Below are 23,982 nucleotides of genomic sequence, written 5' to 3'. Positions count from 1 at the left end.
CTCTTAGGTTATTGTCTCTTCGTCTGACGGGAAGGATCTCAGAGAAGGAAGAAAAGTTTGATGGGCCTGAGTGCCCCAAAAGAATGACGGTTTAATCTGATTGGGGCTTCCATTTTATTGACTTAGCCCAAGCCATCTCTTCCCCAACCTCATCCTGTTTCCATATGTAGCGTATTGCTGGCACTTTACCTCAGTACACTGTTACTTTGCTCTATACTAAAGTAGACGGCAGCTTGTATAACTGCTGTCTTCTCAGCTTTCCTTGGCAGTCGCGTGTTGCAAATAGGATTACGACACTGTCGACTGCAGGAGGCAGAGAACTCCATTCGTGGCTAGAGGATAGCGTCTGTCAAAAGGCCGTCGCTAATTAAAATGTATGTCGCTTCCGTAGGCATTAAATATGGAGAGTATGTGCCGCAACGCAGCAAAGGGGTATGGAGGAAGGTCACGGCTGTAAAGACTTTATTGTCTCGCAAAAAGATCTCGGAGGGAGCGGGCTTTTACCGTACGGTTAAGGACGTTGCCTGATGACTTTACCTTAGCGCCATATGCGCGCATGACCACGTTTGATTTTATGATATTCCTTGAAAAGTGGCCACTGGTTGGTTGGTTGGTGCTGGCTGGTGGAATTCACATGGAGCTCAGAAGACAGTGTCCTTTTAACTTCAATATGCACCGAGAATAGATTTGTCTCCTACTTGCTCGGGTATTTAGTTATGGATCACATAACTTGCCATTGGGACTTTCTTGAATTCTCATTTTGAAGTTATACCAGGGAAGAAGAAAACAACAAGAGGTCTAATATGGATAACTTGGAGAGGCCAAACTACAGATTACTGTGGCAGTCATGCTGTTGTAAAATATGGATTGATATCTTGAAGCTTTGAGTGGAGTCGAATATAACGAATTCCTTCTTTGTCCGTCTCCCTCTGCCGTCCTCCATGGAAACACTGTTGTCATTACACTCTTCACTTCATCGCGCCTTCTTTTCCTAAGTATTGATCCAATCAGGAAAAAAAGTCAGTTGAGCAAAAGAGCTATTTTATCTTTCTTTGTATTTTTTTTCTTCAAAAGAACAAGTCAATGTTAACCTTAGGCTCGCTGTGACGGTTACTCAAAATTAATAAGCAGGTCACATACAGTCACTGCTAACAAAATTCAAACTGCACATGCTGAGCCTAAGGATGACCAAATTAAAAGATTTTTTTTTCTCTGGGATTCAATTAAAGCTGGCCTACTTTCTAGAATCAGTTTTAAATGAATAACTATGAATACAATCACTAGAGAGACAGATTTGCCCCGCTCATCTGTCATGACGGTCTGTGACAATTTCCTTTTTAAAATGTTGCACTATTGAAAAACAGAAAACTTACAAAGCCATAATGTGGAGGCGAGAATACGCATGAGTGATTGACAGGGTTCCATGCAGCATGCTCAACACGCAGTGCAGCAGTAAATTGGCTAAGTGGTCATCTTAATCACTGTTGATGCACGTTGCATTCGGTCCTCACCACGTTGACTCATTTGACATTCGCGTCACTTCTCGCCACATCAGTCACGGCATTTACCATGCCAACTGATCCTGGGACAGCCACGACAAAGTCCGACAAGTTCAGTTGAGATGAAGGATCAGGATGCTTTGTACAGGGCTCAAATGATGCAGAAGTTGAAAAGATTGTGAAGTCATTTCTGAAGGTGATTGGTTTGAAAATAAAACGTCACATTCGATTAGAGTGGGTACAAAAGTGGAGCTGCATTTGCATAGTTTTAAAAGTCCACTTTCACCCATGTGGCACTAAACCCAACTCCCCTTGAATGACTTGGCATAAAAAGAAGAGCACCAATGTTAACAAGGGGCCTTTTCCCCTTGTACTCATAAATCTTCCTTGCTTCCCCTGGTCTGTCTGTCATCTAATCCTTTTGATTGTGTACCTATTTGACTTGTTTTACTTATCATACCGAGACTTTTGAAAGAAAAATCACCCCCCCAACCTCTTTACCCCTCTTTTTAGTCCTTAAGGGGGCAGTGTTGGGTCATGTGTCATGTTGGAATTGTTTTAGAATTGCTTACAAATATTTTTTCAGAGGGAACAGTCACTGAGATTAAGAAGAGAAGTTTAGAGGAGAATATTTTTGATTAAAGTATTATGAAGGAATGTACTTTGCACCTGAGTCATCAACCATTGGACTATTAAAGAAACATTAGGAGCAACTGATGACACCAGCAATATTTCCACTTCCATCTTACTTTGTTGGTTTTGTGTACATTGAACATTATGGCAATTTCAGTAGCCGTGCATCAAGTCCGTTACCTAAATGCTAATATTCAATGGGGAGTGCCATTGATAGGCTAGCTTCATCTTTAATTGAGTTTGCTGATTCAAGCACATCACCAAAGAAATATTGATATTTTTACATTTCCATTTTTGCAGTTGCTGCACAGAATTAATTTAGCGAGGCGGTCACACTGAAGCAGGCCGGGAAACGTTCCCTTCATGCTCTCCATCCCTCCACTCCCCCTCTTCATCCTTCCTCCCTCGTCACGGTCACTTCCCCTTTCCTGCGCCGTCGCTCCAGGTAGAATCGGACCTTGATCAAGCCTGTGTCATGCTGTGTACCTGCTATCAAACCCAACTCTTCAAAGAAGTCACTTAACTTCAAACAAACGGAATGTCAGAGGGATTCTTCGACTGCTTTGTCTTTCCAACTAGGTCAACCGGGGGGGGACATGGAGACGGGGAAATTATTCAGAGCCTTGGAATAATTCAGTCACTTACTTACTGCTACTTGGATTTTTTTTTTTTTATATGACGAAAGCTCAGCGACTAGACTAAGTAGCTTGTGCAGGCAGACTTTGAAAACAGCCCACAAAGCTCTGGCTTAATCTTATGTTTTCCACCCTTGAGCAGGCTAATGTTCCAATGCTGGACAAGATGAGTGACTCCTATTTTCACGTTGTCATTATGTTCAAGTGACAAAACCCAAGAAAAGTGGGTCAGAGAATCACGGCATATTAAAACGTTGTGACTCATGCTTGTATAATTGTCTATAAGGCCTGACTAATGTCCCCAAATTCAGTATCAGTGTTTACATGATACAGCAGATATCGTGCGAGCCTCTTAAATTAGGGACGTGATCTGTAATGATGATATTCGTCGGGGCCCTCGAAACACCAATCAGCCTTTTAATCTCCACGGGGTGAAAGTTGTTTGTTGATGGTGTCTGAAAATCAGATCTGACTGAAGCACATTTGCACACTCTTGATTAAAAGGGATTAGCTACATTTGGAGACACGCTAGCTTCTACATTCTGTAATTCCCCGATGGGTTGGTCGGGATTTGAGCATCGTTTACTGGATGTGTTGGAGAATTTAGGTTGAGAGGCTAGGGATGGGCATTGGAGAACATTCTTTTGCTTAAAAAACCCCAAAACGAATTTAAACTGGCCTCTAAATTGCCATCTGTAAGTAAACAGAATGACTTTTCTCAAGTTGACAATAGTTGTCTTGATGAATTCAGTCCTCAATCAGCGATGATTTTTTTTTTTTGTATTCATCACAAACGTTTAGTTGAAATTCATCCATCTTATCTTTCCCCTCTGCTACTGTTGTGAAATTCACACTGGATTTGATTAACACATCCCAACATGGTTTTTCATTACATTTGTTCATCTACACTTCATCACGCTTTTAAATTTCAATTTACTTCCGGAAGTATGACAGCGAAAATAGATGATTTCCCATCTGCCTTTTACTTGTGATTTGTACAACTCTGGGAAAGTGTTTTTTTCTATGCCAAAACATTTTAATCCATAGTTGTGTTTGGAATGCAAAATGTCATCTCACATCGTCCAACATGATCATATAGTGGTCGAGATAAGATTTCTTACAATCATCTTTTAATAAGGTTTTTTTTTTCCCAAATGCAAATGTTTTTTGTTGTTGTTGTAATCTTGTCTTTTGTGTAGATGTTTGAGGGACTCTTAAGTGATACCAGTGGTACTAATGATAATGCGTCCCGATACTACAGTGAGTTGCTGAGAATGGTGAATAGGCAGTGATGAATGTGGCTGCCTCCATGCATTGCACTGACTCTGCATTTACTATTTCTCATGGATTTGTCATTTCGAGTTGCTTTTCATTCCAAACTGCAACCATGCTTGGGTTAAACATAACTTATACCTTTTGGGATAACGCATTATGGATTACTCTTATTTTGTGGACAGGACGCCTGACTCAGAGTCTGAATCAGAGTGTATGATGGCTAACGGGTTGCACGCAGGTTGACTGTCAAGAGCCAACGATTTATGCAGATTTTGCCCTTTTGTTGCTTGAAAGGTTGTTCAAATACGTCCGAGCGATCGGGCGGAACAATACAAACAAGCAGAGTACAGTGGAAGCTCCAAAGTCAAATGCCGTAGGGCTCTTAAAATAGGACCTTTGAAACGTCATAATGCGGCAAGTCACGTATTGGTGGCCAGTTGTCATGCTTCACTTGAGCTGTGTTGAGTATCGCTCTCTTAGTCAATTTCAACTTTTACAATGTTGTGATTCTACTTTTATTACAGTTAGGAAGGTTCAAAATATGACTCATATTAAAACAGTGCCTGTATGGTTCAAGACTAGATGAGTGTGAAAGTTGAGATCACACAGCATATTTAAACATGCACCCAAATGAACATAAATCCAATTTACTTGAAATATATGCAGCACTAATGCAGGGAAAATTCATTGTGTAATGACATACCACAGATTGAAATGTTATCGTCCCGGGGGGGGTAAAGTAACTTTAAATGGGTCCTCCTTGAAGGCCAGTGCGCACGCTGCATTCGGGCCACAGTAATGAAGCCAATCACTTTTAATTTAGCTTTGGCGTGTCAGCTCTGTGATGGTGTAATTGGTTACATAATTAACACTTGCCGGAAAACAAACCTGCCGCACTTCTGTCGGTGTCGAGCAGGAGGATGTAGTGCGGCGAGCTGCAGCAGATGCCTGGGCTGATGTGATTATGGTAGCTTTCACAATCATAAGGGGAGGGGGGGGGGGGTCCACAGGTTATGCTGTAGCAAACAGGTAAATAAATAAATAAATAGGTGTGAGCATATGTAATGAAGTGCCGCGTCTAAGAATAAAGCCAGAACAAAGACGAGATGCGTGCGAGAGGTAATTGAGACGGGATTAGAGCAGGAGAGAGAATTCCGAGATGTAATTGCTATGAAATGTTAAAAATAGGTGTTGGAGTTGGGAAAGGTCACATTTTAATAAGCCTCCTTTATGATGCTTGACTTTTCCACCCAGCAGCCCTTGTTGGCTTTCTGTCATTTTTCATTTTTACTGCGTGATGTAGACCCAAGTGGCGGCGCTGCGGTTTATCTGAGCTGCCCAATTCTGGCACTTAGGGAACCCACATGCAGACAGACATTTTGGAGGTGCTGAGATAAGTGTTTATTACAAAGAGGGCTTGGGTTCTGTGGCGAGAGCTCGCCGGCCGGCCGGCCACCGGGCGAAGGCTGAAAACAGACAAATAAATTGCGAGAGCTTGACAGCCCAGCTTGCAGTGGAAATTCAAAGAAGGCGAACCAAAGAGGACGCAAGAGAATACGCTCAATCACAAGTACAAGACACTTAGAGGCCTCGAGAATAGAACATCTATTTGGGTGACGGAGGCGCAAGCTGAGAGAAGCTGATGAGACCCAGATGAATACCGATTTGCAAATCAGTGTGGGCCGGAAGAAAACACAAATGCACCAAAACCTGAAGCAAAGTGCATTTCCCCTGGAACGGCTTCGATTTACGATTATCTACTTGAGAAATATGAGCACGATATCTTTGCTATTTTTCGCTACATGACCAACGGTATTTTCAAAGTTTGACTCCACATTTGACCAAAAGATTCTGGTGAGAAAACAAAGGTGTCAGTGTCCTTGTTGATGATGAAATTCATAGACAAGAAAAGTTGATGACACCGAGCGCAAGGTCTTCATTTAGCGCCGCGGCGGCAACCTGCTCCCTCTCCGCGGGGAGCCGCAACTCGGGGTCGGCCCGTGCTCTGATGCCACAGTATGCCGGCGGGTAAAAAAAAAAAGGACTGCGGAATTCACTTTGAAGTTGATGAGTCACGGAGTCGCAGCGGCGTCGGACAAACTTTTTCCCACTATTACCGAGGGGAAAGAAAAGAACAGAGCAAGAGGAGAACAATCAGTCGACTGCCTGGCTGATTCTTTGCAAACGGGAAGCAGCCAATCAGAGTCCAATCAAATTCCCCACTGTTAGGATAGCGGAAATAACTTACAGTACTCCAAGAGAACAGACTGTAGGGATGTATTCCATCATCATTTCATCAGCAGAGCTTGAGCGCAGCAGGAAAGGGGGCAGATGGAGATAGTTCAAGGGAGTCCAGAACAGAAAGCAGACGCGGTAAATACTGGCTGACGCTTTCCACCGGGATGTGTTACAGGTCATCCACTATTTACAATTCGCTCCTAAAATTTCCTCCGACTCTTTTGTTTGGCTCTCAAATTCTTCGGCAGCCTTTTTAGGCAGCCGATAAGTTAAGCCCCAGTTTATCGGTTGCTGCTTAATCATGAAATCAATTTCCTTCCTTCAACGTAAACTCGTTGACCCGACTCTTTTAGATTATCGACTAGCCTTTCTTACGCTTCCTGTGAGAGAGAGAATTTATCTGTAAGAAGTTTTTGTCTCATTTTTTTCAGCAGGACACTTTGGGCAGCCAACAAGTTGGTTAAAGTTAAAATGCACCGATGGCACAGCATGAACTCACTAACATAAAAGAAAACCCCAAATGGTTTCATGCTTCTCGAGCTCCACCCGCTCCCTTCTCTGCTGTCAGCGCTGGCGTGAGATGATTAATGTCAGCCAAACATCCAAGAGAACCTTTTCTCATTGTTTTTCCTCTTCCAACCAGGCAGGTAACTGTAAAAAAAGACTTTGGAAAAGGCTAGTGCAACAAAAAAGTGTGCGATGGATAGTTTCCAAACGCAGACCCTTGGTTTGTACGTACTCATTAGTGACAGAGAGCGGCGGCCGCTGATTCGCCTGCTGTTGTCTCGCCTGCCATGTTGAAGTCGGGAGCGGCGTGCTGTTAGGAGAGAGATGGTGGGAGGGAAGCGAAGGAGTGTGTTGTGGGGCTTCTCGTTTCTGGAACACCAACTCTTAAACAAATTAGTGCTGCAGTGAAGAACGCATCCTCGGTGCCATATTTTGAATGAATATGGTCAGAGAAAGATGGCTACCATTCAATCCCTTCTTGCAAACGTCCTTGTGTGAGTGACAATGACAGTCGATTGAGGGAAGCTGGATGATAATATTGACTGTCGACCCATCTTCATGCCCCAACTCCCTCTGCCACGCCACGCCACGCCCGGAGGTGGGTTCAAGGGATGAATACAATGGCTGCAGCAGCCTTCAAAATCCCGTTTTCTTCACGGCTCGCCAGAAACGACGTCTGGAGATTTGGTTGCTTTAAAAGGAAATTCGGAGAGCCAATCGGGGGCTTCCCGGGAGAGCGTGGCATTGACAGAAGTAGCCACAGTGCTCGCAAGGCGTGCGCAACACACATTTCTGCATCAGTTCAATGTCAGGAGAAGATTAAGAGCCTTTGGCCACAGGCGATTAAGGGAGGTTTTAGTTTACAGCTGCTTTATTCTGACAGGAAGGGGCCAGATTTAAAGCGTTGCTGTCCAACACCAAATTAGCACATGCGGGGAGCATCTTGTGGGTGTGTTAAGCCGTCACTTGTTGTGCAGCTGAATCTCCAAAGTCAACTCAAAATATAAAAATGTGTTGCCTTGAAATTTCTGTTGCCCGTATCGGAAACTCCGTGTGAATTATGGATTTTAGTTAAACACCCACACATGGGCGGCTCTTAACAATTAGAGCCAAAACATTCCTTACTAAACACCGATTAACCACTGTCACGTTTGCATAAAGAAGCTCCCGCTACTATCTGGAATCTATAACTTTCCTCTCAGTTAATTATTGGCAGTACAAGGCGCCGGCTTCTGCCATAATCCCTGTGTGTAATGACCAGATCGACTCTGCAATTTGGCTTCCTTCAAACCGCAGCAGCTCAGAGAAAGTCTTTTTTTTCTTTTTTATCCGCCAAGCTATGGCGCCCTTATCTGTTCCCTTAGACAACGGGTCTCGAGGGGAAAATGAGTGGTGATGACAAGTCTACTGTCACATAATTAAGATTTTGTATCTGTATGTATATTGTGAAATTTGATTGGCATAGATCACGATAGAACAAATGTAGGCTAAATGGTATATTTGATACATTTCAATGACCTAGCAGATGTTAAAAAGGCGGCCATTTTAAGAGGTGTCTATTTTTCTCAAGTGGAAAACACTCACTTGGAGAGCTGGATCTATTTAGTGGAGGAAATACAGTAACTGTATCTCCTCATGCCAGACCCAGTCGAGGAAATTCTTACTGCATGCAAATCTTAAACACGTCTTATTTTTTCTGCCCAGCCCTATTTTTTCCAATGCCTTCTCATCTCGTATACCCTTGCACAGTAATTGCCCTAGATGCAAAAAAGATTTTAGCAATCCATCCGAAACTTGTCTTGCTCAGAACTTTTTGGCGCTGACGCTATCCACGTCGGGTGAAATTAAGGGCACTTGACTCACAAAATGCAGCTGCTCGTCTGAAACAGCAATTCTAGTGATGCTCCATTTATTATTTATCTGAGGGGGGGTGATAATAAGACAGAAAAGGAGGTCTATAGCTATGAAAAAGATGAGGCGATGAGTCAAGAAAGTAAAAAAATAAAATCAGGCCTTCATACTAAGCGGTTGGAGACTGTCAGGATGTGCCAGAGCTTTTTGCAAGAACTGTGGTCCACTTTTTATTTAGCTTTAGGGCCAAGCAAAGTTATTTTAAAACAGACTGATCATCAAAAGTGTGCAAGGGACAGTGCACTAAATATGAGAACAGTGACAAATTGAAAATGTTTATTCCAAGAGATTGTGACATTAGGGTTAGAATCCCAAGCTCATGTTTGAGGTCCTTGCTGAACGCCACTCATTCATTCCATTGGTGCCTTTAGAAAAGAACTGAGTTGGAATCAAAGCCAAGTGAAGACTAAATTGCAGCATTTGCAACTTTTGCAAATCTTCCGGGAAGACAATCCAAGTTGCTGGTGAAGCCATCTCATTGTGTTTCATTTTTAGCAAGCACATTCTGCACCAGTCCTTTATGCGGGCCTTCTTATTCTCATTCTCCTGTTCTCCTGTGACTCATTCCACATCCTTTCTAAGTCTCATTCTAAACCATGTCAGTTTTCTTGTTTTTCTGTCACTCCTCAATCCATTTGCAAAGTCTCTCTCACAACTTGTTTTTCTGGCCTCCCTCCCTCCATCCAAACTCAGCTTTGCGCTTCTGACGCATGCAAAGCACATTAAAATCTCCACCGATATCTGACCGAGCACCTGTCTAGCTGTAAGCCACAGAGGCCAATCCGTCACCTTAGCTGGCCCCGCAGCGCACTTCCTATTCATAGGCTCCGTACGAGTGCAGCTCCAGGCTGTCACACCGAGAGCCAAACTCCCAAAGGAATGCATTGGAGAGCAAGTGCTAGTGTCGCTTGTTTGTACAGCACGGAGGAAGGCAGTCACAGTTTGCTAAAGAATGTACTATATACTGAGCCCTGTTTAAAAAATGTTCTCAATCCACATAAAAATTAAAAACACATTGCATAAATTGGATAGATTAGCAAAAGAGCGATGCTCGTGCCTATTGTAGTACTTGGGCTCACTTAAAAGAATGCCCAGGTACAGTTTAGTTGTGTTTAATTTTTTCCCAATTTATATTTCAGCGCAATTTTGCGTGCAAGTGTGAGCTGTGGAAGACAGCAGCTTCTGCTCCATTGTGCCCATTGTCTTATTTTAAATGGGTGTTATCCACTTGCCCTTGAAGGGTGAAAAAATGACCTGATTGAGATGCAGTAGCCTCTTTCACTGTGAAATCGTCCACGACGGAATGGAGAGTAAGCTGATCTCGGATGGATTATGTCAAGATAATGGAATCCTTCAAATCGAAAATGGGGAAAGGACACTTTTAGCCACGCACGCGTCGCCTTTCTCAGCCTTCCTGGAGTTGCTTTCGCCTTGCCTCGCTCTATCCCAGCATCTCATTTTCTCTCACCTGCTGCCAATGTGCGCAGAAACTCGCACGCCCTTCATCCTTCTTCTTCTACCGCTGTGCGCTACTATTATTTTCTTGGTGAATATCTGATGTGGCAGCGTGGAACGGAACCTGCATAGAAAGCAGCAGCCAATTAGAAAAGCTCTTTTCATGTTGAGGCACTGTGCTGCCTACAAAATGGCAGAAGAGTCCAAAATCCAATCCAGGAAACACACCCCTATGCATTTGCTCGTTCCCACGCAGACCCCAATAAAGACAAATAAGCCACTTTCCCTACTGCAGATTTGTACAAATGGAAATGATATTCTAAATTCCCCCAACTTGAAGGCATAATGGTTTGAAATTTCAATTGAATACTGTGTAGGGAAGTCTTTAATTAAAAACAGAGAACAGTAACAGCTTAAAGACACTCCCTGATGAAGTTTACTGTCAAACTAAACATAAAACGAAGATATTTCGTTCCACAAAGCAACTATTTGGGTCGCAGTATCCTTTCTCAGAGAACATTTCGAGGTTTATATTGCCTCCTCTAAAGAGGTGAGATGGACGAGGCGCCCACAGGTGCTGTCACAAAATCACTAAAGCACATAACCCTTTGTATTTTTTGCTACGGCAAACTTGTAGAAGGAATAATAAAGTTTCCAGATGGTGTTGGAAATAACATCGGCGCTGATGGGCGACAGGAGACCCACCCTGCTGCTTTTTATCCGACTGGTTCATATTGTCTGTTGCCTCTCTGCGTAAACCTTAATTTTCTACACAGCACTCCTCCCATATGATGAAGTAGAACAAAAAGCAGCAGGCACCGACCGTATTGTTTTTTGTTTTTTTTTCCCCTCCCCGTTCTATAATTGCTGCCATTACTGTCTCATCTCCGCCCGACAAAACAGTCATGCCCGCTTTTCTCTGAGTCAGACAAAATCTCTTTCTCTAGCGAGCAACCAGGCAGGCAAAAAGCAAGATGTCCTGACGCTTCCAAAGAAAAAGGCTACGGGAGCCAGCTTGGAAAGGACAATAATTCGGAATCTGCCAGAATCACCTTTAGAGGCCTCCTTCCGTCGCTAATTCCCCTGGGTGGAGGTGCACTTAGTCACTAAAGCTTTTCCAGCTGTATCATGGAAGGCTTTGGATAGTGTGGCCTTTCACTGTAAAAGAGACAGATTAAGATGTCTGCAGCTGAGTCTTCACCACCACTTGGACAGCTTCTTTTTTTTTTTTTTCCTGAAAACATCCCAGGCAAAAAGGGAATGGTCAATTTTTCTGTGTGATCTTAGATTTGCTTTTTCATTCAAACAAAAGGGAATGTTGATGGCGTTATTAAATATTGGGAATATTATTTTTTTTCTTCTGCCCTCCCAACCGTAGAGCAAATAATGTTGAACAATTTAGCATTGTGGTATGTTTTGGAGGTTAGACAAAACAAGTGGAAAGTTGCCGTCCGAAAATTCTATCAACTATATGACAGCTTCGGAAGGAAGATTGTGACGGTTGTTTCCTTGCGGGTGCAGATCCCATCAAAATGAGCTATTGATCGCATTGAGCCGTAGTCACGCGTGAACAATCGGAAGAAATTGAACTCGGTCATGATTCAATCAGGCATTGTCAACGACAAGCCATTAATGAGTCGTCAAATTTATATTGAGTAAGACTCAGGCATGAAAAATACATTGCAGGTAGATGGAAAGGGGGCGGGGCCATCCATTTACACGACACAACAACACAGCTATTTTTGCGCAAGCACATGTGATGATGTCTTTTTCTCCTCAGCAGGGAGCAGATCTTTCATCCAGGTTAGGCTTTGCAAGTAGGTCACTCACAGCCGGCCATGAAAAGGCAGCCAAATTGAGATAAATCTGGATGGTGTATTAGGTGCTTCTGAAAAGTGTCGGCAATGGGAGGGAGGCGAAGTGGTGCTGATGTTGGAGCTCACTACCTCTGACGTCTTGCAGCCTCTGGCATCAGATAAGTCACCCTACTTGGAAAAACTATTTTCAAAATCGCGGGTTTATGTTGGATCCGCTTAGGTAGAATTGGGAGATTAATGTGGAGTGTTTAAAAAAAAAAAATGATGATAGAAGTTGTGAAAGCCCTTCAAGGTCTTACCAAAACTCCAATTCATTGTTTTGTTTTCTTGTGCTTGGGTGAAAGTGTGTTTTGGACACTGTCAGTAATATCTGACCGTTGACGAATTGTTTCTTGTTGCTACTCATTACACACACAGTGATATCTCAGGGGCTCTGCAAAACATTTTTTTTTTACCAACCCTAATAATTCTTTAAAAAATGCTAGTGAAGACTTTAAATATGTTCCCTATAGGAGACAAGTGGAAATGTTGAAATCAATTCCTGGGAAAATCTAAAAGTACTGAAAAGTCAATTATTTGGTCTAGCACCAAGCATATTTCTGAGGCGGGTGGGTCAGTGCCCCTCGTGGCACCCAGTCTAGCGCCGCTAATGCCTGAAAGGTTATTAACTCTCCTTGTAATATAAATCTACGTTATTAGTCATGCAGTGTAAATCTATCCTTGGTGAAAGTTGGACTTTGCTTTATAGCTGTATAGTAAATTCAGACACAGAGTAATAGATGGAACTATGTATGCATCAAGAGAACGGCAATAACTGTTCCATCAATGTTTGCTCCCTCGCTGATGCGGAAGAACGGCTGCACTTTGCATAGCGCTGCAAGAAACACACCCGGTGTCTCCTCTTAAGATAACTCACTGCGTGTGTTAGGGTGGGGTGCTTCCTTGGAGGATTGCGTAAATCACCGCTGCTATCAGCGGCGCTTGTGCTAATGAAATAACCTGAGGTTGCCCGGGGGGGGGACGCCACCTCACTCGTTCATCTTTTTATTTTTGTGGCAATTTCACGTGCAAAACACCCACTTCTCCTGCATGTCCCTGGAGGTCTCAATTTTCCTCAGGATTCACACCTCTTTATGTCAAGGGCCCCCCCGAAGGCAGCACGAGCCCAAATTGAAGAAAGCGGAAAGATGTGTCTAGCAGGCCTATCTGTAATCATGCTTTTCATTCAACACCTCCGATGTTCTCGATTCATTCTTCTCAATTTGCGCCATTCACCTCGTACTTGGGGGGCATTTCTTCCATCCTCTTGCTCTCTCACTCAGTGTTCCCATTCCTCTTGCGCTTCTCTCGTCCTTCATGGACAATTTGGTGAGCGAACATCCGTCAAGCTGCAGTCCTTGGAGCGTCCAACACTATTTTAACACAAACCCCCATAGGTCCAAAAACTCGACATTATTCATTCCTGTCCCCTTTTAGAAACCTCATGTGGAGGGGAACCCCCCCCCCTCCCTCCAACGCCCACAAAATCAGTCCGAGTTGTAGAAATTTTTCTAGTCTTCAATCCATCACTTTGAGAGACTGATTCTTGCTGCTAATTGTGCTGTCATTCAAGCAGAGCCTAATGGAAAGCCTGGACCCAAATCGCGTTCGCTCACGCTCGATTTGTTTGCAGACAAGAAGCCTGGCGGGAATTTTCTCAAAAACCTTGTGAGAATGCTGTTTATTACAAAAAGTATTAAACGTGACCTTCGCAAAGATGGCAGTGAAAATCAATTGTCTCTATAATGTTTCTTTTTCGCTCACTATTTAAAACTCCTGAATCGATCAGCCTCGAGCAGTTTGTTTCTCAAGAATATTTACTTTACACTTACCCAAGTAATCATTTGGACTATATCTATGTAATATCTTGAAGTAACTGTAATTGAGTCGATTTATTTTTTTGACTACTGACTTCCCCTTTAGAACATTTCAAGTCATTCACCAAATGAACATTTTGCAAAAGTGCAAAGGTTAGCAGATCAAACCGTTTCAAAATAAGAATTAAATTAAAGAAAAAACAAACCAACATGTTTTTAGCCCCTTGGCTAATTCTGGTGCATCTACAGAAATGTTCATTGATGTACACTGGCCCGGTCAAATAAACAAATAATAATAAAAACATGATTTGTTACTCTTGTTTCAAGTTATGTTAACGTGCCTCTCACAGTCCGTTAATCATTTGCTTTCAGGTCAGGCTATTTTCCATACATAGTCAGATTCAAACTGATGTCGGGAGGCTGCGGGGAAGGAGCTGTACAATCAAATGAAAGCCAAGGAAAAGAAAATCCGTAACTAGGTGAGACAAGACGAGCCCAGACGAGACGGAGCCGGGCCAAAAGAGATGAGAAGGAAAAGGACAGCGCATGCAGAGACAAAAAAAAAAGAAAAAGAAATGGGAGGTAAGGGTTTATTTTTGTCCCATCAATCATTTTTACTGCCATTGTCTGTCTCTAAAAAAAAATACAATATTCAACATTGATTCAAAGTTGAATCAAGTCATTTAGGGAGCCTTTAAATTAAAATGAATCAACCCAACTGTCTATCTGAATCACAAAAGTGCTAATCACAAAAGAGTAATTAACATAAGGATGTCTCAGAATTTACACCCACATTGATTTATCACCATTTTCTTTTCTTAATCGTAAATAGGGCTAATCATTACTATCCTTAAAATAAATGAGCTTGAATGTCTCATTAACCTTTCGCAGTCCATTATACAAGTGCCAGTTCCTTAATCAAATAGTATTCCATCGCACATTCAAGAAATTAGTGAATAATGGCAACGTGTCTGCTCTTTCTCCTGCTCTCTGACTCATTGTTTCTCTGGTTCTACTTATAATTCATAAACAATACTTTATTTCAGTGCCATAAAAAAAAGCACGCCAGGTGCATCCCAGGCAAATGAGTTTGGACAGCAATTGAGTAGCGCATTTCGTTCCCTTGATAGGAGTGTGTCGATCACAAAAATGTAATTCTGAGATGTATTAAAAATGTTTTTTTTTTTCTTCTAGTTTTGTCGGGCGCTCAGACACTGGGGTAATATAACTTATTGCTTTGTGCTATATGAAGAAATGGATCTTAAATTGAGTGAGCTAAGAGGAAGAAAGAAATAATAGTGCATATAAAAGATTGGAAACACGGATTCATTGCAGTAGGCTGATTTCTTCAGATGAGTGCTGTGCCCCCAATTAGTCACTTATAGGGGACATGCAGTATTAAGGAATTTACATGAATTTACATCATAGTTTCTCTGCACATAATAGGATCAGTGAGTGTGGGAGAAGATTACGGCCTGGTCTGATTTGGTAAAGAAACACAACTAGGCGCCAATTTTATTTCATGTTCCAAGCAACCAATAAATGTCTTTACCAACTGAGTGTCATCAGAAAGAACAACGGCTGGGTGATAAATTGCTGCTGTCGCTCACAATGCGTCAGCTGCCTCTCACCAGACAGGAGAAGCGCTCCAGAGGCGTCATTTTCATCGGCCAGAAAATAAGCAGCTGCCTGCTTGATCTTCCATCCTGCCGAGCCATTTAGCTTTCTTGCTTCCTTAGCACCGACAGGAAAATCCTTCCGACTCTTTCTACCCAATGGACATTTTCTGGTGGAAGTAGAGCACAATATCAACCTGACAACAACACTTTGGAGTCAGCTCAACCTAGAAAAGTTCAGTGTCATCTTTGGGTTACTTTGAGATATAGAATAGGACTCTCATGTCAAGATGGAAATACTTTACCATGGTCTACAAAAGGTGCTAAGAACCTCCAATGATTCTCTGTATGCCAGACAAGTGATCTGGCCCATTATTGACTCGGCGTTCGCACAGCTATCCCAGTGATGTATGGGAGGAATAATTGGATATGAAATTGTCTGAGGAGAGATTGAGAGTGCCCCGCTCAGACATTCCACACTGGCGAGGCCATGCACTCTCCCTCCCGCAAACACAGTCCCGCCGATTTGCCGGGCTAATGGAGACAACGTATTTTCTAACGGCACCGTCCAGACCGGGGAGGTAATTGTGATGTATTAGCATGCCGCCACTGAGATTAGATTACAGACGACAGGTTATTGCAGCACTTGGGTTTGTGTGTGTTTGCGCGTTACTCCTGCTGCTTCCCGCTCGTCTGATTGGTGAAAAACACACGTATCGACTGGCTTGCTTTTATTCCAAACCATGATTAATCTGGCAGTACCGGCCGACGTCAGTTCCCTTCTGTAAAGACGTCGTCTCACTGATCTCAGCCTTTGGAATGCATCGGACTGCACTTATTTGTGCACGTGGCCACATTTACTGAGATTTGAAATGAATGTATGAATATGCATTGCTTCAATTTATCATTAATACCTTTGACTTGGATAGTCCCCTTCATTGAGCTAAAATGGACATGTGAGCAAAAGGCCACGTGACTTGTTTGTGGACGTGGCCTCAATCTGCATTGGATGGCCTTTTTTCCCCCCTAATAAAGGTCAGACGGATATTTACAAGTAAACATATAAAACTGTATAAATGCAGAACGAAACTACCCCTTTTAAGTACGAGACTGACCTTTAGTGTATTTTACTGAGCTCGTCAATCTTTCGCCCAATTAACAGAAATCTAACAGAATACTCCAACTATTAGTCGTGGTAGCCTATCACAAAGCCACACTGGAAAATCATTCTAAGGCATTGTTTTTTTTAAAGCAAAAACATAAAATGGATACACACCCAGAGAGTTAGTCCATTGATTTGCCCAACCAATGCGGCTCGAACGCTGCAGCTTCAAAAACTATTTTACGAGCATTCAATATCCACTTGCTGTTTTTGTTGCTTTGTTTCCCTGCCAGCTTCTCTTACTGTAATCTTCGATTTGAGTCAATGTATACTCACTCACTACGACCTCTTGTCAGGCGACATGTAACAGATGGAAACCAGTTTAGTCCCAGGCAACAAATTGATCAACAGGCAAAAGTCTGAAAAGCAATGGGAGCCCCCACAGTGGGGAAAAAAATACTCTAAAAAGCACAGGATGCATGTGGAGCATATGTTTGATGCTGGCTGAAATTTGCTCGAGTGAGGTGCGCTGACAACACACTTCCAAATTTTTGCAGCATTTCCTTTGCAGATGTTTCGGTTCAGCGAGCATCGAGGCTTTCACGACCGAAAGTTTTGATCTAATTTCTTTGTATCCAGAAACAGATTAAGCTGTTTTTGAAACATTACATCAGCCGAGGAAATTGTAGACCCCCCTCGCCCCCCCCAAGCAGCCATTTTAGCAATTTGGGGTAAACACAGGTGTTGCTAATGAGGCTCCTTAGGGGGTTTCTACCTAAAAAGTACCGCAGCATCATTATTGTCATTAGTAACACATTACCTATCAATTTACGTCCAAATGACTATGGCGGTGGGTAGGCTTTTCAAAAAAGTTCCATCTTTTAAAACTTCATTGTGTTTTCGTGGTGCTTGGATAACGACGTAATATTTCAGGATGCAAGAATTAATGGGAGCCATCCCCGTGAAGGCTGCACCATCTTTTCTAGCCTTAATACTGACAAAACGTCTGAGATGAAATCACCATGCATCGCAAGGACAAATCATGTGTAAGGCTGCTGGCTGGACGCGGAGACCAAAGTTATCTTGTTCAATTTCCAGCACTGAGGACTGCTCTCATTTTGATGAGAGTTGGGGATGAATCGCTTTGTGTTTGGAGAGAAGTATCATTTGGATTTTAATAGCATTTAGCTAATGAGTTATTGATCTTTGCAACAAACTCTTGTGCCGATTCCAGATGCAGAAGTAAAACTCTGCAAAGAATTGCTCCATGGGACCACCAAGTCATCAAAATGACAAACGACGTTATGTTTTTCTCACAGTCAAAACGTTTGTTTGTTCTCGTGGTGCGGCTTAAAGAAGAAAACCTCTGCCTTTGTACAGACAAAAAGGGAAGTTAAGAGCTCCTCTGGGCTTGAAATGAAAGAAGTCAAATGAGTTCTATATTTTATTGCATGACTGAACCCGCTATTCTTCTGTCCTATTTTACCTGAGGGAGGTTAGGACAAGCAAAAAGATGAACCAGTGCCTGGATTTGGGAAGATGAAGAACTTTTTCCGATTTATTGTGCAGTCTATGTACTGTACGATCATTGCCACACACTGAAACCAGCTGAGGCTGATTTATTCCGACAGACAGAGACGTCTGTCCCTACCTTGGGTTGATATCGTCCGTATTTCGGTCCGTCTCTTGGCTATGAAACAAATGGGGCAGCAACAACAGAAACTGTGTATGTGGGGAGAAATGTCGATATTTGCAGCAAATCATTTCTCCAACTGTAGGAAATAAATCAGGATTGACGTGCCTTGGAGCAAGGATGTCAAACGTCATCAAATGTCACACCCGGTGTGATATAACAACATACCGGCTTGATCGAAATCTCGATTGCTTCCCTTGGATTTAGTTGGAGATGCTCCAATATTCCGAATTTTCTCCAATGACAAAATTGCATCTAGACCTCTTTGTACCTCTGCTTTAGCCGTTCCAAGAGCAAAGAAAAGTGTTGCATCTTATTCATGAGCACAGGGAACATTATTTCTTCACGTACCATCCCTACTGTTGCTCTGTAATAAATTTTGGTTCCACAGTTATGATCTTCATTTCCACTCAGCTTTGGGATGGCGCCATCTTGGCAAAACAACAACAACACACACACACACACACTCGGTTGATGAATTGAACTTGTGTGCCTTATGTTCCAGCTGCCATGGTGTCTAATGTGTATTTATCAAATCTACAATACCTAATTGAATTTAAAATGGATAAAGCTGTCCATGAGATAGAACTGTGTAGAGAGAAAAAAAACAAGTTTAGACTAAAAGCGGTGTATGAGAAGATAAATGGTTATCTGCAAGCGCATGGCTGCACAACAAGCTAACGGCAAAACAAATATAGGAATTTCATTTCCCACAGTGACGGTTGCACTGAGACCTTTTCATCATTTCCATATTTGGGAATGCATGCAAGTTATGTTCCGCCAAGGCAGCTGCGCCACCAGCTGTTTGGAGAACTTGTGAAGTTTCCAGATGAAACGAAAAATGGCGACAAAGTTTTGACAGAACAGCTGGCATTTGGATGGAGCAGATCCAGGTTACCCGACGAAAGGCGAGACCTCCGGTCGTGTACGAACACGCTCACGTCGAGCTCAAAACAGCAGCGTAAGCGTAGTGTTGACAATATGGACTCAAGTAGGCAACCCAAAGGGAAACCTAACGTATGACTCAGCTCGTGGTTATTCTAAGCCCTGCTACAAATCTTGTCATTCAAAATGGCAGCTAACATAAGGCTCCATGACAGCAATGTTTCCCAGCACACTTATGTGAAATCCGAACACAAAGCAATTATTGTGTGGTATGAATGGCAACAGGTGGCATACACTGGTTAATGAATGTACCTCCTGCAATCTGGTTGAAGAGCATTCAATTGTTTTGCCTGTCACTATATGTCGCCGGCATAAATAGATGAATCTGTAGGAAGATGAATATTTTGGTAATTTCCCCATGGCCCGCTTTGATTTCTCACAGTATACTATTGTGGTCATTATACAACACCCATTAATTACATGATGGAGAAGAAAATAAAGGAAGTTTTATTTTACCAAAAACTTTTTTGATGTACTTTTGTCACTAATTCATCCATGCATTCAAATGTTCATCTGCACCGACAAAGCTAATGTAAAAAGTTTGCTGGGAGTCCCGACAAAATGTAGCATGAAGTTGAGAATAAGAGCCAAGTCATTGTCATTTCGGTTAGACTAAAAACGAAATAAAAGGCCTTTTTTTTTTTTTTTTTTCATTTCTTCGCTCATTAGCTTTGCTTTTATGACAAAGCTGTCCCTTGCTCAGTATAAAAAGGCCAATATGTCCACCGAGGATATTTTTGCAACAGTGCCATTAAGTCCAACAGCCTTAAAAGGGTGCAAACTGGCTGGCAGTGGCACCTAAAGAAATAATTGGGATGCCATTACATTGCCTTCACCAGTTGCTGTTAATAAATCTGCTCAACACAAGACCCCCAGCTCTGCAGCCCCTGAGACTTCCTCTATTAAATCATTGATACCTTTGCTCTCGCATAAACAAGTTACCTTTTCAATAAGTAATGGGCCCTAATTAGCTTAAAGAACGTCCTTCACGGATGCTCGGTCGGAGGCGGATAACACATGAGCGGGGAATAGAAACAGGAAACACAGCCGTGCTCTTTTTAGTATAAAATTTCGGTGTTCATCTGGGGTACGCTAAAGGTTTGATTCCAATTAATTTCATGTCAAAACATTGTCTCCTTCCTGCGCGCCTTAAATTACCACTTTCCTCTATCCTTTTTATTTTTATTTTTTATTTTTAAAGAGAGCAAGGAAGCCATTTAATAAAGAGACTCTCTAAAGTTCGATGCTGAGTAATTACCGTGTCTGGGCCCGTGAACACGGTGGGGAAATTAAAAAGATGAAATAATTAGATGGATTGGATTGGATGGCGTTTAAAAAAAAAAAGAAAATCTATAGGCTACCTGCCAGGAGAAATGCACTATATCGGTATTTACATGTGAGTAAACAGGTCAATTCATTATTTGACTCATTAAAATTAGGAGGGGGGGGGGCTCGCTATAGTTTTTTTAAGAGTACTTGTAGGGTAGTAAGGATGCACCCTCAATTTGTAAACTGTACTGTGTGAAATCCCACTTGCTTGCATTCCGAATGACTTCCATACCGCTTCTCCCTCCTTCCATTAAATATATATCCGCTCCACCACCAAAGGCGCTAATGTGGGCTCTTTCCAAAGTGGGCGAATTGTTGAGGGAGCCACTAATGGACTGGGGGGGGGGGGGGCTTCGCTCTGGGAAACTTCTGCAGCGGCACTTTAGCGTGATTGTGATGAGCATGATTGCAATTCACAAACTGTTGGCTTTTCCAGAAAAGTTTGTGCATGTTTTATACAAAGAGCACGACTTTGAATCCTTGTTATGGCGTTTGCTTTTAAAAATAAATGCCCTCAAAGAGACAAACTTAATGTATACATTTGAAACCACTAGCATATATATAAAATAACTAGTCATATAACCATAAAAGGTTGGACATATGTTTTTAAACTAACTATACCACCTCAACAGATACGGCCCATTGGAATCCCTAACGCGTCCCTCATTCATGCTTAACATCCTCCCACGCCGCCTTGTTGGCCCCTCCCACAGGCCCAATGCTCAAACACCGGGGACTCATTAGCGCACTGGCTGGCAAGGAACACAATCGAGAAAACACAACACATGGACATGTCACCTAATTCCGCTGACACAAACAGCCTGCAAACAAGCTAATAGGCCTGTGATGGAATGGACACAAGCGAGGTGATGAGCGTAGATTTGTTTTTCCAGGGGCACAAAGCATTTACTGCATATGACAGCAAAGAATGCCGGAGAGGGATTGACAGAGGTTACTAGGGTGATGGAATGGATCACATGAGTTTGTGTTGTCACATTTTCTTTATTACCCTGCCATCACTGTATTAAGGCTTGCATTAAATTCACAATAAAAATGAATGATGAAGAGAATACTACATTTGACATGATTTCAAATGATTTTTGTGACACACATATAAAATGTATACATTTTTTATCGTGTTTAATTTACACATTTGCATAAACATAATTTTTCTGTATGTAGCCATCAGTGGAAAAAAAAAAGATCTGATACACGATGGAATTCTAACAACAAAACCAGAGGAACTATTTCCATGAGACTAAACACCGGAAAGGCTGCTGATATATATTTTTCTGTTGTTACTCAACAGGATTTACACGCACAAACGAACGAACCAATTTGCATGCAACTTTGTTGACTCTTTTAATCTTCCAAATAACAGTGCAGTGGCTTTTGGTAATTCAGAGTATTGTTTTTTTTCTTCCTTTTGTTTGCCTGCAGGATTACACAAAATACAACTTAACCAATTTCCACGGAGAGGTGGAGCCGGAACCAAAAAAAGATGACTACCCCATCTGAATAAAAAAAAAAAAAAGATAAGCCGATATTCATATTCAATTTAGTGCTGATCCCAACTCAAAATATTTGGCCTTGAGTGTATGTGCTCGCTAAATCTGGGCTAAAGGGAGTCCGTATTAAGGGTGGTTTAGGCATTTAGGGGAAGCAGAGGAGCAATTGGCAGCTCCCATCTGGCCGATTGTCCATCAAATGAATTGCCGGAGTGTCTGAAATTTGCACAGTTGAAGATGAGCCAAAATATATGACGTACACATTATTTCTTCAGTCATACAATACGATCGTTCTAAGGAGAGACTGAAAAGCTGACTGATCATTATACAGTCCGACTATGGTTAATTGTTAATTATCCCCATCGTGGCAGGCAGGCACATAATACCTCCAGTTAATTGCTCATTAAGGGTTTAAATTTGTCGGACCATTTTTAAATCCCAACTGATCCCTTTCTTGTATCTTACAAAAAGAAAATCTGAAAGCTTGCCACTTTTACGATTTGTTTTGATAGTTGACAACAGTTTGAAAGGCCATGCTACCAGCCCCTGCAGGGCTTAAGTGGAACATCGCCATTTAGGAAAGTTAGGACGTGACTGACTGTCTGTAAAAGTGAACACTTCAGTCGTTAGCTTTGACTTTTTGCTACAGACGGTTAACTTGCCAGAGTGGAATTTAACAACCACTCATAGGAAGATATTTGAGTCCTATTTTGACCATCCCAAATGCACCACTTTTTGCCTCCTTGACACCAATCTAATCCTAATGCAGTTTTGGCCCATTTAAAAATCCGAAAGTGGACCGTGCACCATGATATGTCCTTATTGGAAGGGCAAGGAAACAGCTGTAGCCAAGCACTGGGCAGACATGGCACGGGATCCAAAGAAGGATGACGGGCAGCATCTGTTTAAGAGCTCTCCAACAAGAGGCCAGCTGAGCTTGTGAACACTCCGTCCAGGAGACTTGCATCCGTTTGTTGAAAGAGCCATTCAGCAGAGGGCAGTAGTGTTTGAAGGTTGGGATCGAAACGGACAGTTGTGGAAGATGAGCGGCAGAAGCCGTCTCGCTCTGAATTGGGTTTGGATACATTTCTGTCAAACTTCCAACATCTTTTAAGGCAACTGTATCCGCAACAAGTCCTGGCAGACAAATGTTCGAAAATAGACGAGAAGCCGAAGGAACCCCGCTGATGTAATGATGACACGCAGTGTCTGTCTTTTTCATTCGGTTCCACTTAATGTAAGACCTTCTTATAGATGACAAGCAAAATTAATTGAAGCTCTCTCCTGGAATAGAATAGCATGAGATTTTCATTTTCTTCACGGCCATTCCTTTTTCTTCAGAACCAGAAGGGGCAATAGTGGAAGTCTGATTTAGTGGTTGGACATAAGGTGAAACCAGCCAAGTGAAACGTCTTAAAAGCCATCCAATGAGCATTTGAAATGATCATGTGGTATTCAGAGATGTAGTCTAATTTCCTGCGGACTCCTTTGACACTTCATCGTTCAATGATATGAAATAATGTCGTTCATTACCAAGATATCAGCTCACGGACACTCTTATGAGCACCATTTTGCTCACATTATCTCCAAGGCATCCCCTGATACTATTGTGACTTGATGGAGCCACATTTTACGGTCTGTGGCCAAGCAAGGTCGTATGAAGTCATGTTTGCTCCTGTCTATTCTGATCAATACTCCCTTTGCATGTATTTTCTTCACTAGCTTTGTTATGAGAAATTTCAATCAGCCTTGGCATGGCTCGCTCGTTTTTCATAATGCGTACATTAAACCCTACTAGTACTTTATGGAGTATCAGTATTGAGAGAATATTCAATTGTATTGCTCTTTGCTATCCTGAGCACCAAGAGAGACATCTCGAGTATTTTGGATTCAATCACCTCTTGCGTTAAATGAAGTCCATCTGCTTTCAAATCTATCTGTCATTTAGCTTCAATCTGGCTTT

At 42.3% G+C, this 23,982-nt stretch overlaps 1 protein-coding gene across 2 annotated transcripts in view; it reads left to right on the top strand.

Annotated features, from left to right (window-relative positions):
* The window catches only part of gabrb2b (gamma-aminobutyric acid type A receptor subunit beta2b), a 191,050-nt gene that overhangs the window by 14,785 nt on the left and 152,283 nt on the right, over window positions 1–23,982 (top strand). Inside the window, exons 3-4 of one of the 2 annotated variants that reach the window (XM_085935504.1) lie at window positions 13,583–13,677; window positions 14,199–14,408. The gene's annotated coding sequence lies outside the window, so the exon portion shown is untranslated. The remainder of the gene's footprint in view (window positions 1–13,582; window positions 13,678–14,198; window positions 14,409–23,982) is intronic. The other variant, XM_085935503.1, reaches the window with a different exon arrangement.

Source organism: Syngnathus leptorhynchus, chromosome 17 (genome assembly GCF_054491065.1).
Source record: "Syngnathus leptorhynchus isolate UIUO chromosome 17, UIUO_Slep, whole genome shotgun sequence".
NCBI classification, from domain to species: domain Eukaryota; kingdom Metazoa; phylum Chordata; class Actinopteri; order Syngnathiformes; family Syngnathidae; genus Syngnathus; species Syngnathus leptorhynchus.
Note: the sequence above shows the minus strand (reverse complement) of the source record. Positions and strands in the feature narration are given on the sequence as shown.